The sequence below is a fragment of the Ictidomys tridecemlineatus genome, chromosome 11 (genome assembly GCF_052094955.1).
Source record: "Ictidomys tridecemlineatus isolate mIctTri1 chromosome 11, mIctTri1.hap1, whole genome shotgun sequence".
NCBI lineage: Eukaryota > Metazoa > Chordata > Mammalia > Rodentia > Sciuridae > Ictidomys > Ictidomys tridecemlineatus.
The window spans coordinates 30,241,923-30,260,036 of record NC_135487.1 but is presented as its reverse complement, the minus strand read 5'-3'; the positions used below and the strand labels follow the sequence as shown (position 1 = coordinate 30,260,036).

The following is an 18,114-nucleotide window of genomic DNA, read 5'->3' as shown; positions in this document are numbered from 1 at the left end:
CTTGATGGAATTCCCTACATGTTCTCTTAAGAGACTTGGACATTAATTCTTGGAATTATAGTGTCCCTAATTCTCATTGCCAGGAGCATTTCCTACCTATTCATTGTCTTCTTTTTGAGTTGGGTTATACTTCATGTTATGGAGGCTGGTTAAGAAAAAACTGTGGGGTAATTTGTTTTATACTTTAGAGCCACACAAAAAAAAAAAAAAATGAAGAAATGTTTCTAGTTCAGCCTCATTGGAAAGAAGGGAGAGGGATATTATATTTCAGAATAGAGGTTTTAGAAAATATTACTATTTCCATTATTTTTATTGATAATAATTATAAAGCCCCCTTAATTATAAATTATGAAATATCTTATCCTTGGGAACAGGAAATGCTTTCTCTTCCTTTCATATTCCCACATTGAATGAATTAACACTCTAATGCTATATAACAAAAAAATTTTTTAAAAAACCTCACCCAGTAGCATGAAAAACTGTAAGCATTTATTTCTCATTCATGCCTCTGCAAGTTTGTTGGCTAAGAATCGACTGATCTGGGCTGAGCTGGCCCCAAGTTGCAGGTTTTGTTCAGGTCTGCTGCATATCTCTCTCAATTTTCTTATACTTGAGTCTGGTCTGTACTCAAGACAAGCTTTTCTATGATGACGGCAGAAGTACTAGATGCAAATACTTTAGGCCAAAAACAAGAGATGTGGCCAAACTCAGTATTAGTAGGAGTCCTGGATACTACTGCTATGAAAAAAACTTCCCCTGAAACTTAGTGGCTTAAAAGAACCACAATCATTTTATTGTCTCTCAGGTTTCTGTGGGTCATGGATTCAAGAAGGGCTTGGTTAGGTGGTCCTGACTCGGGATCTCTCAGGCAGGTACAATGCAGGGGTGGATGGAGCTGGCACGGCAGGCGGCTGACCTGACCTCTCTCCATGTTGTCTCTGAGTGGTCTAGTTTGAGCTTCTACACAGCTTGGTGGCTTTAGGGTCATCAGACTGCTTACATGGCAAGTTAGAACTCCTGCACAGGCATTCCAGAGAAGCAGATGGAAGGTACCTATCTTTTCCAACAAGGCTTAGAAATCATGGAGCAGCACTTCTGTGCTTTCTATTGGCTGAAAGGGTCACAAAGCCTGCCCACTTTCAAGGGGAAGAAACACGGATCCCAATGTTTCTCAATGGGATGTGTGTGAAGGTCACATTATAAAAAGCACATGAGGAATGAGTGATAGTGTTACAGCCATTTTTGGAAAGTACAATCTGCCACAGTGGTGCAGGGAAATATTCTATGCCCGCAGCGGGGAGAGGAGAATGGATATTGGCTAAACACTACCTCCAAACATCACATGCCTTTTGCACATGGTATAGGGCTATAAACAGAGTGCATATGCAAAATTCCCTGTTGGATAACTGTATTAGGTTGGGTGCCCAGAAGCATGGCCTAGATGGAAAGCCTGTATAACAAGTTTAGTGAGGGGTTGCTCTTCTGGAAAACTCCTAACAGGGTAAGAGAAGCAGCCAAGGACAGGGGAAGAAGTAGGTCATAATGCGGTTTTAGAATAAATTTGACTTTAACCTAATCTTCTCAGAAGCCCTAAGTATGAATTGCACAATAAAGGTTGTCCTGCCTTGAGGTCAGGAGGTTGAACTTTTATTTTCCTGTCTCAGTCAGTCACAGATGTTACATGGGGAAGGTGGGGGAAACACCTGAGATACTTCTCAGACATCTCTATGCAAGACAGTTCCCATTAGTATGGAGAATCCTCCAGTAAAGAGTGTACATGGGAGCCATAAGCAGCCAACACCTGAAGCAGCAGCTGGAGGGGCACAGGCTGTGGTTTGGGTATAATTTAAATGTTCCCTAAAAGACCCATCCCCTGGGTAGCAGTATTTATCCACTGGGGTGTGGGATTCTTAGGTCATTGGAAACATGCCCTGGAAGAAGATTGTGAGACTGTTCTCTCAGTCTCTCTGCTTCTTGGCTCGAGATGTGGCTGCTCACTCTGACACACACTATCACTATGATGTTCTTCCTTTACCAGAGGCACACCCTACCCAAACTTGGATGTAAGCCTCCAGAACCATAAATCAATATAAACCTCCCTTTGCTGTGTAAGTAGCCTTTGTCAGATACTTAGTTATAGTGATGGGAAACTGACTAATATAGGTCACCTGCCTAGTAAATAGAGATATGTATGACACATAATTTGTGCCCACTACAGCCCACCCCTTATACCATTCAGAGCTACTTGCTTCTCACTTTAAGCTTACTGACTCTGTCTTCTCACAACTTCTCTAGGATTCTTGGCCAGAATTTTTGGGTTAGTAGGACAAACTACAGTCCCCATTGTTGCAGTTGGTCCTGAGGTCATAATGGATTCCCATAATCTTCTCTGTCCACTACCCTTTCTGAATCCCTCTCTTGGCTACCACTGGGCTGCCAATCCTTATGTAGTGGAGCGACCCAGACTTTCATGCCAGGGGTCTGAGCTCCTGTTATCATGCTCTGATCAGGCTGTATTTTTGAACTGTCCAGTTTACAGTTAAACCACATGTTGAAGTACCAGAAGACACCCCATTGGATCAGCTACTATATGTATCATGTGTTGCATGTATTCCCTCATTTCCATCTTGAAGAAGTATCACTACTTCCACATGTTGATCATGGTCAAGCCCTCTTGCTAATAAGATGACTTGCATTCTTTGTCTACTGTTGGAATGAGGTGCCCAAAGTAACCAGGCAGACAGCAGATACTGCTTTAATTTTATCAAAAAACTGTTGCATGATGGAAGTATTTCTAGACCTACAGAGTCTATAGTATTGTGAGTAGGAGGTACAAATTTCCCAAGTGACACCTGGGGTAATAGTGAGTGGGGCCACTCCCACCTCATCCTCCAAATCTGATTTCCAGGCGGATGTATTCTATTTATTGAGAAACAATCCTACACAATGGCTCCTGATTTAAAGTTTATATGGCCTCCCAAAGGACAGTGCCTTCCCTGTGCAAGGTGTTAAGGCCAAGTTTGCACCTTAGCTATGTTTTCAAGATGTTGTTCCAGTGCTTTATAGAGCCAGCAGCAGAAGAATGGTGCCGTAAATAGCAGGACCAGTGGATCACATGGGAAACTTCTTTGCTATAATGTGAATTTATTTGTCTAAAGTGAATTTATGCAGGATCAGATTTTTCAGACTTTGAGTTGTAGTCCTTGGGACAGTAGCAGTGGCAAAGGCCTACAGGTAGGAAAGACAAATCTATGCCTGGAATATTTGTCAATTCTAATCAGGATGAAATATCACCCTTTACAGGGTGGCAGTAAGTGAACTTGTCATCAAGCCAGTTGATTTCCTTTAAGCATGGTATCATATCAGGGGTACTGTCATTTGTGACTAACAGGCTAAACATTGAGCAGTGGAAGGAACCAGATGAACCTTAGAAGGGAGGATCCTGTACTCCTGGAACCATGGGTATCCTGATCAGGGGTGCTCCATTCACAAGCCCATTGCATAAACACTGATGGCCAAGGACAGAGGCTGGCTGACATCTACTGTCCAGGTGCTTGTTAGTACCACCTCTGTGGTCAGTGCTCATTAGTGGGCATTAGCAGGTAATGCTGAGCTCCTCATAATTTGTGATCACTCCCAAAGGTCCACCCACATGCCCTTTTATAGATTTCCTTGTCTCTAGTCTTCTGATTTGTTCTACCTAAGCCCAAGCCCCTGATCCATCAATGGAGCCTTTCACTACTGCCTATAAGTCTGTATGTACATCCTCACTCAGGGTCATTTTCCCCTTCCAAGCGGATGAGGCTCCACCCCTGGGAGTGGGAGTGGTGGAGTTGTTTTTAGAATGGTATATAGTCCTCTGCTAAAGATGCCACGGCCTCACTCCAGAACCCTAGGGGTCTGCACTGAAATTCTCTATTGAGGCACATATCCAAGGATCCTCACAACACCTTTATCTCAGCTACCATTAATGCTCTGGGCTTTGCCTGGTCATGTGGCCCAAAGGGCAGGGCTGCTTGTATTGCCGATTTAGACCTGTGGCTGGACTTAGGCTCCGAATCCCAGCAGAACGTGTAATCTTCTATGCCACCCATTTTTTAGATGAGAAATTATGTTCAGAGAGGTTAAATAATCATCAAGGTCTTAGAGCTGGAGAGCTGGAAGGAGGTGGCTCACAGTATTGCCTCTTCTATGCTTTCAGACCTATTTCCAGGATATCTATGAATAGAAGAAAAACTCACCTGTGGCTGATTGCATGTGGAAGAATTGGCTCGCCCTTGACATGCCAGATGTAGATCAGTTTTAGCTTTTCAAAATAGGCTGTGACTCAGGTACCTGTATTGTTCAAGGACAGGCGCTGGTGCTGTGTCCTTCCCTGACTCAGTAAGTGATTCAGACTGAGAGTTGGCTAAATCCGGGAGGACTTTGGGATCGCAATATAACCCTTTAGGTATTCATCGTATCCCCTAGCTAAGAATAGATCAGGACCAAGAATAAACCCTACTGAAGTTGTCCTCTTCCACTAGAGTTGTGAGGTTTTTTTTTTTTTTTTTTTTGACCCCTGCATATAGGGACCACTGCATTTTGAACTTGACTCTTTTTTCTGTCCAGTTGCCTTGGACTGAAGGGCAACTGACTGGAACATGAAGGAATTGGTTGGCTCAGAAAGGTTAATTCACATGCCCAAGCTATTTAGCAGGAGCCGGGATTGGACCCCAGATGATTCAGCTCCACCGAGTCAGACCAGGCCCATGCCATAAATAAATTTGATATTTATTGACAATGATCGATGAGAAACTAATACATACTTGTTTAGCTGTGTCTTAGGGAATTTACAACTGTTTGGATCAGGATCAATATAGTAACAATATTGTATTTCATTCTACTTTATTCGATAAGGTGAACTTTTAATGATTGACATAAAGATTACTCTGGTAAACCTTTATGTTCTTTAATAAATTAGAATAAAAAACAAACAAACAAAAAGATCCAAAATATTTATGTTCTTGGGACTCAGGAGAGTTCTTTTAACTTTTATTCATAGTAGTTTATAGACTAGTCAGAGGTAGAATTTTAGAAAGTATGGTAAAAATATAAATAACTCTTCTGATTTTATTGAGTAAAGTTGAAAAATAAATCACTGAGTCCTTTAAGGTTAATATAATTTATTTTATATGTTCATTTAACTTCTTAATTTATTGATATATCTCTCAAGACATATATCAATAATATATATTTATATATGATATATAAAAATAATATTATATATTTTATATTATATTTATATATGTGATTTTATATATCACATATAAAAATATTATATATGCAATATTTTATGCAAATAAAACATATACTTTTGACTTAAAGAAGAATTTTATATATTTAAATAGTTTCATATTTAAATATTTATTTTATATTTAAATATTTTATATTTATTATATGCAAAATAAACATACACTTTTGACTTAAAGAAGAATCTAGGCTCCTTCCCCAGTCTTCCTAAGTAAGTCTTCTAACTACCCAAGCAACTCACTCCCAGTCTGCCCTGAGCAGAGGAGGAGAAGTTTGGAGCATTGTGTAAATGAACAAGATCCAAAACTGGGAGCCCCTTCCAAGTCCTCTCCATGGTTCACATTATAGTGCCAATAGTCTGTTCTCAGTGTGGGTCACACCTGTGAAAGTTTATATTTGAACAGAAAGTAAATTTCAAACTCCATCCCTAACTTTTGAGTTCTTACCTCCTTTTATTTCCATTAGGGGAGATACCTTTGAGTCCTGCCTGCCTCTCCACCTGGCCAAAGTGGTTGACTCTGTATCCTAGCAGGAGAGAGAGGACAGCCTTGACCTTCTTCAAGCATTCCACACACATGTGTGGGAATAAGACAATGAGTCACAATATTTAGATCATCGGATATTTGTGATTATTTTATATGGCTGCTCCATCAGCCTGCCTAATGTGGAGAGCCCTGAGGTTTCTTGTTTAGGACCAGCCTGCATTTCTCCTAAGAACTCACAGGCCCCTGGACTACTTCACTTCTGGTCCTGCCCATACACAAAACAGACAGTGGGCCGCAGGTGGGCGAAGGGACTTTGTTAACTAGCACAGCCCAGTCTCTCTTCCCTACAGGCAGTAGGAGTGCACGCTTGGCTTCTTCAGTCTCTCTTGCAGCCAGGCCTCAACAGATGCAAAATATTTCTGGGTTTGGGCTAAAGGTCGAAATCCAGTGGGATGCTGCCTTTGCTTTTCACCTCACCTGACTGTCAGAGTTTCCCACAGGACTGGCGTCTAAACCTGGAAGCAATTGACATCCGAGCCTGGTGGTGTTGGCAACAAAGATGTAATGATTCCCCTGGTGAAGCCAGCCTTTGCTGTTGTTCGGCTTCTGCAGGGAAGCAAATCCTGGCTCTCAGTGTGGATCATTTGGGAGGGAAAAAAAAAGGCCGCAGGTGGCCTTCCTGTCTCTTTTGACTGTAGAAGGGTTGCAGAATTTTCCTTCAGCTTCAGATCTCCGCCATCAATACTTTAAGTCCCGGAGGCCCTTTTCTAACCAGGCTAACCCCTGAGTCATTCCCGAATGCCCCCTTCTCCCACGAGGATTGTATTCCTCTGTCCGTTCACAATTTTAATTATGAGTTTACTCAATGGGCTTCCCTTCGGGTTAACTTCTCCTGGTAACTCATTAAACCTCTGAGTCACACATTCATTATTATAGAGAGGACCAAAATGAAAGAACAAGAAGGAGCTGTGCCCTGGGAGAAACCCGGGGTGGCTGGCTGTGGTTAGGTGTGACTGAGCATCTGGAGTCTGTCTCTTCCCCTCCTTGGGTAAGGTGTCCTGCGTTGAGTGATGCTGTACTTAATGCAGTGAGGTCATTGGTTGTGGCTGAGTCTAATGTGAGTTTGTGCTGTCCTATGACACCAGCTTATAATTCTGGTTAAAGCTCTTCCCTCCTATCTAACTATGCCCTCCGACCTTAGGTGGTCTCCAAACAAAGATGTGATTGCTCATTAAAAAGGAATCCCAGAATCTGAGGTAGGAGGATCATGTTCAAAGCCAGACTCAGCAACTGATGCCCTACACAACTCAGTGAGATCCTGTGTCTAAATAAAAAATGCAAAAAAAAGTGCTGGAGATGTACCTCAGTAGTTAAGTGCCCCTGGGTTCAATTCCTAAAAAAGAATCCCAATCATAATTTGTATCTTTGAAAGAACATTAAAGGGAACCAATTCATAACCCACAAAGACGCTTCTTAATATTTCCTTTCCTTCCCACTACAAATTTTCCAAAACCACCCCTCCCACCAGCCCTCCAAGTCATTTCTTTCCTTTCTTATCCCCTCCCCAAGGTGAGTTAGGTCTTTGGGCCTCAGACAGGACACTCTTTTGTAAAATGGGGATCTGTTGTCAAGATGAACTGAGATAAAACTTGTCAATACCATCCATATCATACCTGGGACACTGTAAATACTCTAAAGGTTGGTTATTCTAATGTTCAATTCAGTCTTCCTAGCCTCAATTTTGATTTCTTCCCTCTGATGGCATCAAAATCTGGAAGCTGAGAAAATGGTTTCTAAATAAGAGTAACAATAGACGTCATTTACTGAGTATGACTTGTGTCCCAGGCACTATTCGAAAGCCTTTATGTGCATTATCTCTTTAATCCTCACCCCAGCCCTGAGGGACAGCTGCTGTGACTTTTGTCCCCATTTCACAAATGAGAAAACTCAAGACTTAGAGAGATGAAGCAGCTTGCCCTAGGCCACAGAGCTGGTACTGGTGGAGCTGCATGCAGCCTTATGTACTTCCAAGGCCTCAGTTTCATGGCTTTGCAAAAATTTGCAAATAAGTGTTGCCCATGAGAGTTTTGACTATCGAAGACCCGTGCCTCATGTTCGGAGACTTGGGAACCTCAGAACAAGTGGCTTGCTCTTGCCATGCTAGATCAGCCCCCACAGGCTGGGGTGAAATCACCTGGCTTGTGCCAAGATGAACCCTCTGAAGTTTTCCTTGGCTTTCAGAGTCAGAGATAAATGTATTTCTCTGCAAAGGCTGGCATTTATTTCTTAATAATCAAGTTAGAAACGAATGTAGCCTCCCTAATCAGCAAAACAAAGGTTTTCTGTACTTTTATATATGCTGGAAACTACTAATGAGTTCTTGGGGATTTATCACTGACTCTAGAATAGAAGTAGAAGCCAGGATATTTGGAATCAGTGAAAACAGGGTTTTGCCAAGACACTTCAGCTGCAAGGGAACCTTTAAATATTCCACACATCCGGTGCTGCATCTGTGTGGGGGAATTTGAGGATTATCTGATGTGGATGCCCGAGCCCTGCACAGAATCCTTCTTGTCCAGATGTTCTGGGGCCTCCTGTGCAGGCCCTTTGTAGACCTTGCAGATTGGCCCCTTGGGTGGCTCTGCAGCTGAAGGTCCCCTCTCTGGGCACAGTACCATTTGCACAACTCATTTACCCCAGAGGCCACTGAAGAATGTGGACTTCTGCACCAAGTTTGGGGGTTCCCAAGAGTCTGTGTGTCCAAGACTCAGCAGCAAGGGTGGCTGCTAAGACTGGGGTCCTGTAACTGATACCTGTTTCTGGTTCACCTGAGAGTCAAATGCCATTATTATTGGTGGCAACTCTTTGCTATTCCTCCTTCTCCTGCCTTCTGCTTCTGCTCTTTTCATCCCTTTTCTTCATCCTCTCTTTCTCCCCATCTTCCTTCTGCCCCGCTTCTCCTTTGAAAATATGAATAACAAAAAGGAAAATGTCAAGCTTCTTCTCTGGGAAAACACCAAATGGTGGATGATGCCGGAGCAGTGGGAGGTCCCAGGGCATAGGGATGGGTGGCCATGGTGGCTTTTGTGGAGGCTTTGGCCACAGTGGGGCAGGAGCAGTGGCTGCTAGTGGAGGCAAGGCTGAAGACAAGGAGTGGATCCTGGTCACCAAGTTGGGCCACCTGATAAAGGACATGAAGATCAAGTCCCTGGAGGAGAGAGATCTTAATCTTCTCTTTGCCCATCAAGGAGTCTGAGATCATTGACTTTTTCCTGGGGGCATAACTCAAGGATGAGGTTTTGAAGATCATGGCTGTGCAGATGCAGATTCGTGCTGGCCAGCGTACCCGGTTCAAGGAGTTTGTAGCCATCAGGGACTACAATGGCTCCAGGGAGGTAGCCACTCTATCCGAGGGGCCATCATCCTGGCCAAGCTCTCCATTGTTTCTGTGTGGAGAGGGCTATTGGGGGAACAAGACTGGCAAGCACCACACCCTTGCAAGGGGACAGGATATTGTGGTTCTGTGCTGGTGTGGCTCATCCCTGCCCCCAGAGGTACTGGCCTTGTCCCAGCCCCTGTGCCCAAGAAGCTGCTGCTGATGGCTATTGTTGATGACTGCTACACTTCTTCCAGGGGCTACACTGCCACCTTGGGCAATTTCATCCAGGCCATCTTTGATGCCATCCCCAAGAAAACAGCTATCTCTGGAAAGAAAGTGTGTTCACCAAGCCTCCCTATCAGGAATTCACTGACCATCTTGTGAAAACCCACACCAGAGTCTCTGCACAGAGGACCCAGCCTCCAGCTGTGGCTACAATATAGGGTTTTTATAAAAAAAAAAAATTAAAGTGAATGAAACCTGAAAAAAAATGTCAAAATTTGGCTGATCATTCACTCATTCCTCAAACATTTATAAAGCACTTGCTATAAGCTGAGCATGGAATGGGGGATACAAAGGTAAATAAGAAATGCTCTCTATGGGATGTGTGCAGTTCAGGAATGCTGTGGTTAGGTGTATCCCCAAAAGGCTCTTGCGTTGGCATCCTGGTCCCCAGAGTGACAATGTTAAAAGGTAGTGAGACCTTTAAGAGGTGGGGCTTAGCGGGAGGTCATTAGTTATTGGGGGGGGGCATGACCTCAGAGGGAATTAACATAATTCTCATGAAACTCCAGTCTTGCTCTCTGGCTTCCTGTCTTGCGATGTGATCTCCCTTTCTCTGTCTCTTGAACCCCACCTCTGTGATTCCATTTGCCATGAGACTTTCAGCAGAGCCAAGCAGAAGCCAGCACCATGCCCTTGAACCTCCAGAACTATGAACTATGTAAATAAATGTCTTTTCTTTACACGTTTCCCCGACATAAGTATTTTTCTATGGTAACAAAACCCAGACTAATACAAGAGGGAAAAGGCAGACATCTGACAGTTAGAGCAAATACCATGTTCCCAGCACTTACTGTGCACCTGGCATTGTGCTGAGTTACCCTTTCACTGGATCATCTCATTTAATCCTCAAAGAAACACTCTGAGGGGGAATTCTGGCACTTGATCCTCTTATCCATGAGGCTGAAGCAAAGACAGATTAAATAATTGGCCTAAAGTCGCACCACCAGCATGTCACAGATCTCACTTGAGCCCAGGCCGCCTGACTCCAGCATCAGCATTACGAACAGTTCTGCTGCCTCTTGCTGAATTACAGCACGCGGAGACAGCATCGCAGAAGTAGGGTCTAGCGGAAGTGCAATCTGAATCTTGCCTGGATTGTTTTAATCTCTAGTGAGGGAAGAGCACTGGGGGCATAAGGAACAGGGTAGGCAAAGACAGAAGCTCAGAAGCCTGGGAATTCACAGTACATGAGCTGGGTGATGGGTAGTAACAAGAGAGGAGCCCAGAAAGGCAGCTGGGCCAAGACTGTGAAGGGCCTCACATCCAGTACTCACAAGGTGAGGTTTGTCCTGTAGGCAGTGGAATAATTTGACATCTTCTGAGAAGAGAAGAAAATGATCAGAATTTATATACTAGACAGTCATTGTTTAAAAATAAATAGAGAAAATATAGTCCCACCATTAAAAATCCTTGAGTGTTAGGTGTTTGGAATATAAATGACGCAGCCTTTTTCCTCTTTAGTGTTTTATGTGTTTTCTGAATTCTCTTTATTGAACTCATTTTCTTCATTTAAATAACACATAGATACTTTACATGTGCATACATACCCAGGTGTAAAGAGTTGGTGTGTTGGAGAGTGCGAGTTGGTGGCAGTCCAGAGGCAGGAGTGCGGTGAGGAGGGAAACTTGCTGGTGAGACCACAGAGAAAGCAGTTGGGGGGTCTAGGGCAATTAAAGGGCTTTGCAGAGACTGGATCTAACTTGATCCATTAATCCTCAGTCCCTCTCCCAGAGCCTAGCAGGCCCCACACACCTCACGGATACACATTAGTCAATGAATGAATGTGCAAAAGAGGAAAATCACCACGTGGTTGGAGAAGAGGGCATGGATCTGAGGAAGATTTTTGAGAGACAACCTCCAGGAACCACATCATGGTGCAATGAAGATGCAGTTTCTTCCTTAAAAAGCAAGGAAATTATCTTCTCATATGTGGTAGAAAATGTGGGAAGAAATTCACAAAGGGAGATGTAAGAGATGATGACTGTTTTGAATATGTTGACTCTGATGTTAAATGGAGAAAACAAATGTAACCACTTGCTGCAAAATCCAAATTGGGCATGGAAGTCAGAAGGAATGGAGAGAGTATATACCTCGAGGGATGATAGTCCTGGGGGAGCGTGGCTGCTTTACGGAATGGCAGGAGAATCACATTGAGAAGTGTCTTAAAAATCTTCCAGTCCACAGTCTCTCTGTCCCCATTGTCAGAGAATTCCTAGTTGTCCAGGTAACTTAATTCTAACTTCATGATTTATTTTATAATTTTTTATTTGTTTTAATTAGTTACACATGAGAGTTCAATGACCTTGACATATCATATATTTGAATCACATAGGATCATATCTCATTTTTCGAGTATACAGGTTGCAGAATCACATTAGTCATGCAGTCACATATATACACACAGTAATAATAATGTCTGTTTCATTCTACTATCCTTCCTATCTCCCCAACCCCTTCATATTTTAATTGCTATTTATTTTATTGTGTTACATATGCCCACCAAGTGTACAAGTTCAGGATTTGTAAAATTTTCACCAAATTAATACTTCTATACTCTCTCTCTGGGACCAAGAATGGAACCTGAGCCATGATAAGAACAACAAAAATCTTACTTTTCCTACTCACAGTCGGTCTTTGCCTGTCCATCAAGTATAAACGTTATTCTGACTTATATCATCATAGACAAATCTTTCCTGGCTTGAATCTTTGAATATATGGAATCATTCAGCACATTCTCTTTTTTATCTGACTTTTTCCTCTAAACATTATGTTGTTGAACTTCATCGTTGTGGATTTCATGAATGAAGTTTGTTCTTTCTTATTTTCTTATCATTGCATTGGGTGACTACATTACAGTGGAATATATCCTTCTATTGCTGGTGAATATTTGGGTTGTTTGTAACTCAGGGCTACAAGACTTTTATGAATACTCTTGATTATTCTATTTTGAAAGACCCAAACTCTTATTTTTTTTTTGTTCTATATGTATTCAGGTATGAAATTACTGGGGCACCGGGCATATGCATGCTTAACTTTTATAATCACTGCATAACAATTTGTAATTTGCACAAATTTACATTTATATCAACAGTTTATGCAGTTTATTTTGTTCCATGTCCTCATCAATGCTTAATATTTGTATTTAGCTTTCCTGAAAGGTGTGTAGTAATATCTCACTGTGGTTTTAATTGAATTTCCTGATGGCTAATGATACTGAGTTTCTTTTCTTACTGGCCAATTATCTGTTCTTTTTTTTCTTATGAAGTGTTGGTTTAAATATTTTGTTGGTTGATGGAAAGCCCATGCTTGATAATTTTAATATATGGATTATCAGTAGATCTGTCTTTGTTCTCTGTTTTTCTCTTGGCTTTCTGTGGTTTGGTTCTGTTTCCTGGAATGCTTGGTAGTTCACATTGAATCTGGACATTATGTATGAACTACTGTAGAGCTTGTGGATGATTTATCTTCCTTCAGATAGCATAGCATTTAATTTTCCCAGATAGAGTATGATAAAATCACCTTAGTCCTATTAAGATTGGTCTATTTCTGGTTTGTTCTTCATCATAAATCTCTTCCAGAATTTAAGTTAAAAGTCTGGTGTTTAATAAGCCCTTGTTTCTTAGTGATCCCTGAATCCCAATTTTTGTCTTGCCCATTGAGCCTGCTTCCATCTTAGGCTGCTGGTTTGTATTTGGCCTCTACACTTCCTTTGTGTATTATTGAATGTACTAAGGGGAAAGTGTGGTCCTGGACAGGAGCCTCCCTTCAGTGAATATTTCAACTCCCTAGGATCTTAGATCCTTTACTGTTGGCTTATTCTCCAACATGTTCAAGCAGTTAACTTGGATGAATGTGTGTGTGTGTGTGTGTGTGTGTGTGTGTGTGTGTAAGTGGGATTTTGTTTAGCTTCCACAGATGCGCTTAGCTAGAGTGTTAGTCTGATAGTAGCTACTCCATCACAGATGGAAGAATAAGCAACTATCCACATTCTGAATAATTTTTAGAAGGTCATTTCAATAACTTCTTCCTTCTTTCAGTAATTTTTTTGGTAGAAAAAAATTATTAAATCATAGCTGCCATGAAACTTTACACAATCCTAATGAACTTGAGCAAAAACACAACCTAGATACATACATTTATAAATATTGGATTAATGTTGTACATAAGATATTACCTTACTTTTCCGTTTTTGTTTTGTTCAGTACTGGAGATTGAACCTAGGGACACTCTTCACTGAGTTACATCTCCAACTCTTTTTATTTTTATTTTTTATTTTGAGACACAGGTCTTTCCAAGTTGCCCAGACTATCCTTGAACTTGCAATCCTCCTGCTCAGCCTCTAAAATCACGGAGATTACAAATGTGTGGCACTGTGACAGGCCCCATCTGATTTTAAAAATGTTATTCTCTATATCCGAATATTAATACACATTCAGGAAATTTTTTTAAAAAAAATCTTTCTCAAAATTCCTAACTCTAGCTTTTTGCACTCAATGACAAAATATCACAAAATAAACAAAATTGATGTTTTACTTGAAGTCATTCCACTAGTCTTCAGAGTATAGGCCATACCTTATCAACTGGCCCCCTATAGTAGATGCATGTGAGGGACCCCATCAGCTACTCACCTATGTGGACCAGGTGGTAGATGTGCTTGTATAGCTGATATAAGATGGAGTCCCCACAGATAAGTTTTGTCCAACAAATCATACACTCTGGCACCTCTTCTTTGATCCATCTGTTTCAGCATTATAAATTTCTTAAGGCAGATTCTCTATGATGCTACTTATTTGAGCTACTCTAATTTGTTCATCTTCAGTCAGCTGAGTTGCTAGTTGAGGCTGGTGAGGTGTTGGAAGATGGGAGAGAACTGGGACTTGTTCTTGATCCACCTGTGAGGCTCTTGCTCTGCCTGTGGGGGTTCCTGCTCATAGACAGCACCCAATGTGAGTCACTGGGGGTAGTGCCCTATCTTTTGAGGCTGATGAGGGTTTGTACACAGTCTGGGCAGTCGTTGAGGGAAGTTTTACCAGAAACCATACCTTTTACCAGAAACCAAGTAGATGGAAAATTCAAGTCTCTGTGGAGGCAACCTCGGTACACAGTGCTTGGCCTTTCTTACAAGAAAGCCCCTTCATCCAGTGTTTACTTGTTTTGTGGTCAAGGACTTCAGTATGTCTTTCTATACTCTCTGGGTGGCAAGAGAAAAGCAAAACCATGTGTTAGAAATGTGGGGGTTTCTAATGCAACCAGGAGCAGAAAATAGGGGGCTGGATTCTAATTATTTTTCCTCCTATAAGGTACTAATATGGCTATAGTGGTCACTGACTAGCATAGTATGCCTTCAATTTTGGGGCAGATATATTAAGTATTTAAACAAAAACAGGTTTCTTTGTTAAGAAAGCATCAATTTCACTTACATGGACCAATAAGACCATTTGCTATACCAAAAACTAAAAGAATTTAAGATGTAGAATTTCACTTTTTATTAACTGAATTAATTTAAAACTTTTATGATTAATTAATTTTAATTAGATTCCAATTACCTTTTTAGAGCAATTTTAGGTTGACAAAAAAAATCCATCTGAATGTGCAGTGAACTCCCCATATATCCCTTCTTTTCCTCATACCGTTTACATCTCAAATTATTGTGGTAAAAGATGCAGTTTCAAAACTGAGTCTAAGATGCATTCATTTCAAGTGGCTTCTCAGCCTCAGCAGTAGCTCACAGTATAGACATGGAGGGGAGGACATAGGGGCAGAGCATTTTACTCAGAAGTACAAATACAAATATTATGGATCAATCAACTATGTCTAACTCCTGGTTATACAAAACCCAGGGTGGCATATGGTCCCAGGGTAGAATGTTTCTGTTGGACATAACTCTTGGGGAGCAAGAGTGTGGTACCATGTTCTAAGCAAAGAGCCAAGTCTCTTCCCCAGGTGATCCTTAATGGCTCTGGAGAGGACAGCCTTGGCTAAAACTATGGTGCATTGGGCTGGGGATGTGGCTCAAGCGGTAGCGCGCTCACCTGGCATGCATGTGGCCCGGGTTCGATCCTCAGCACCACATACCAACAAAGATGTTGTGTCCGCCGAGAACTAAAAAATAAATATTAAAACAAACAAACAAACAAAACTGTGGTGCATTAATAAAATGAGGCAGCATTAGAAACATTCCCAAAGGGCTCCTTTCCCTTGCTTAAAAATTTTTAAATTGTGGTAAAAATATACATGATATAAAATTTACCATTTTCACCAATTTTAAGTGTAGAGTGCAATGGCATTAAGTATATTCACATTGTGGTGACCCAATTAAACAAAAACTAATTAAACAAAAACTCTCCATTCTCTCTTCTACCCTTCATCCCAGCCTCTGGCAACCACCATTCCACTTTTGGTCTCTATGAATTTGACTACTCTAGGCATCTCATACGAATGGAATCATACAGTGTTTGTCCCGGTATGACTGACTTATTTCACTTAACATTATGCCTTCAAGATTCATCCATGCTGTGGTGTGTGTTGAAATCTCTTTCCCCGTTAAGATAGACCATGTTTTGTTTATCCTTTCATTGCCCGATGGACATTGGATTTCTTCAACTTTCATTTTTGTTTTCTAACCAGAAAGTGACTCTTTGGTGAGGTGTTTTATATGGTATCAAGGAACTATGGCTTCCTTGAATTCTTTGGAATAAATATAAAATTTTCAGACAATAATTTTTAAATGCTAGAAGAATTGTCCAATTTATGTTGCAGTAAGTCTAGGGACTGATTAAGGTGGGTTTCCAAAATCCATCAGAGGAGGAAAAACATCCTCAAAGACACATGGTCCAGTGGGGGAAATAATGATCATGTTAATAGCATGTGGGCAGAGGAGATGGGAGGGACATCCAGGAGTAAGTTGGCAATGTTTGGCCAGGGCAGACAGAAGAGAATTGAATCCAGGCCGAGGAATCTGGATCCCTGGTTGAATGCCACTAAAGATTGCACATTGTTTTGTTATTTATGGATTAGCTTATTTTCTATTCAAGTAAAATCTTTACATTCTTTTAAAGTTAATACTATAAAATATGGTATATTCAAACCAATCTAGCTTCCTTTCCCCTCCCCATTGTTCATTTCTTTCTCCCATAGGTAATTCATTTTTGTTAGGTTTGGATTTACTTTCCATTTCTTCTTTTTGAAAATATAAGCAAATATGTTTATCTGTTCATCTTGTTATTTTTTTAATTCAAAAGTAGCATACTGTGCGCATTCTTCTGCATCTTACATGTTCACTTAATTCCTTCATGACAGTGTACAGAGATTTTCCTTATGTCTTTCTGTATCTGCATAACATGCCAGTATGTGAAAGTATCATAGTTTATTCAACTTGTCCACTATTATTGAGAATTTGGGTATTATTTTGATTTATTTGCTGTTATGAATTGTACTTCAGTGGATAGCCTTGTGCACGTGTCATTTTATGAGGTGCATTGTGTTTTGGGGATAGATTCCTAGGTCAAAGAGTCAAGGCATTAACAATTTTGCTGTATATTGCAAAACAAAACAAACAAAAAACTCCACAGAAGTTGTAGCACTTTGCATTTTTGCTAGCAAAATGTGCAAATCTATTTCTTCAGTCAATCCAGCAGAATATATTGTCAAATTTTGGATTTTAGCCAAAAGTTCTGATAAAGGGCAAATGTTTCTTGGTGTCGTTCTGATTTTCATTCACAGAAGCTACTAGTATTTTAGGGAAAAATTGGTGGAACTTAACAATTAATTAAATGTGGAGATCAATGAGAAGGAGAGTCAAAGGATTAAAAAAGGTCAAGGAGAAGCAGACATAGGTGGCAATTTACTGTTTGAGTTGCTCAGGGGACACCCCTGTGGATGTATTCATTAGACCCTTGGAGCTAAGAAAGAGGTCACTACCTCCACCTAAAGATGGTGGTTGAAACTGTGAGATTGTCAGGCCAGCATCATTCTGAATGGAGAAAAATTGAAGGCATTCCCTCTAAGATCTGGTACAAGACAGGGATGCCCTCTCTCACCACTTCTGTTCAACATAGTCCTCGAAACACTGGCCAGAGCAATTAGACAGACGAAAGAAATTAAAGGCATAAAAATAGGAAAAGAAGAACTTAAATTATCACTATTTGCAGATGATATGATCCTATACCTAGCAGACCCAAAAGGGTCTACAAAGAAGCTATTAGAGCTAATAAATGAATTCAGCAAAGTGGCAGGATATAAGATCAACACGCATAAATCAAAGGCATTCCTGTATATCAGCGACAAATCCTCTGAAACGGAAATGAGGACAACTACTCCATTCACAATATCCCCCCAAAAAATAAAATACTTGGGAATCAACCTAACAAAAGAGGTGAAAGATTTATATAATGAAAACTACAGAACCCTAAAGAAAGATATAGAAGAAGACCTTAGAAGATGGAAAAATATACCCTGCTCGTGGATAGGCAGAACTAACATCATCAAAATGGCGATATTACCAAAAGTTCTCTATAAGTTCAATGCAATGCCAATCAAAATCCCAACGGAATTTCTTGTAGAAATAGATAAAAGAATCATGAAATTCATATGGAATAATAAAAGACCCAGAATAGCAAAAACAATGCTAAGCAGGAAGTGTGAATCAGGCGGTATAGCAATACCAGACTTCAA

General features: G+C 40.9%; 1 protein-coding gene and 1 pseudogene across 2 annotated transcripts in view; both read left to right on the top strand.

Moving 5' to 3' along the window:
- Hivep3 (HIVEP zinc finger 3) overlaps window positions 1–18,114 on the top strand; it is a 457,837-nt gene that overhangs the window by 59,419 nt on the left and 380,304 nt on the right. The window lies entirely within an intron of this gene.
- Window positions 8,798–9,599, top strand: LOC101972331 (small ribosomal subunit protein uS5 pseudogene; annotated as a pseudogene).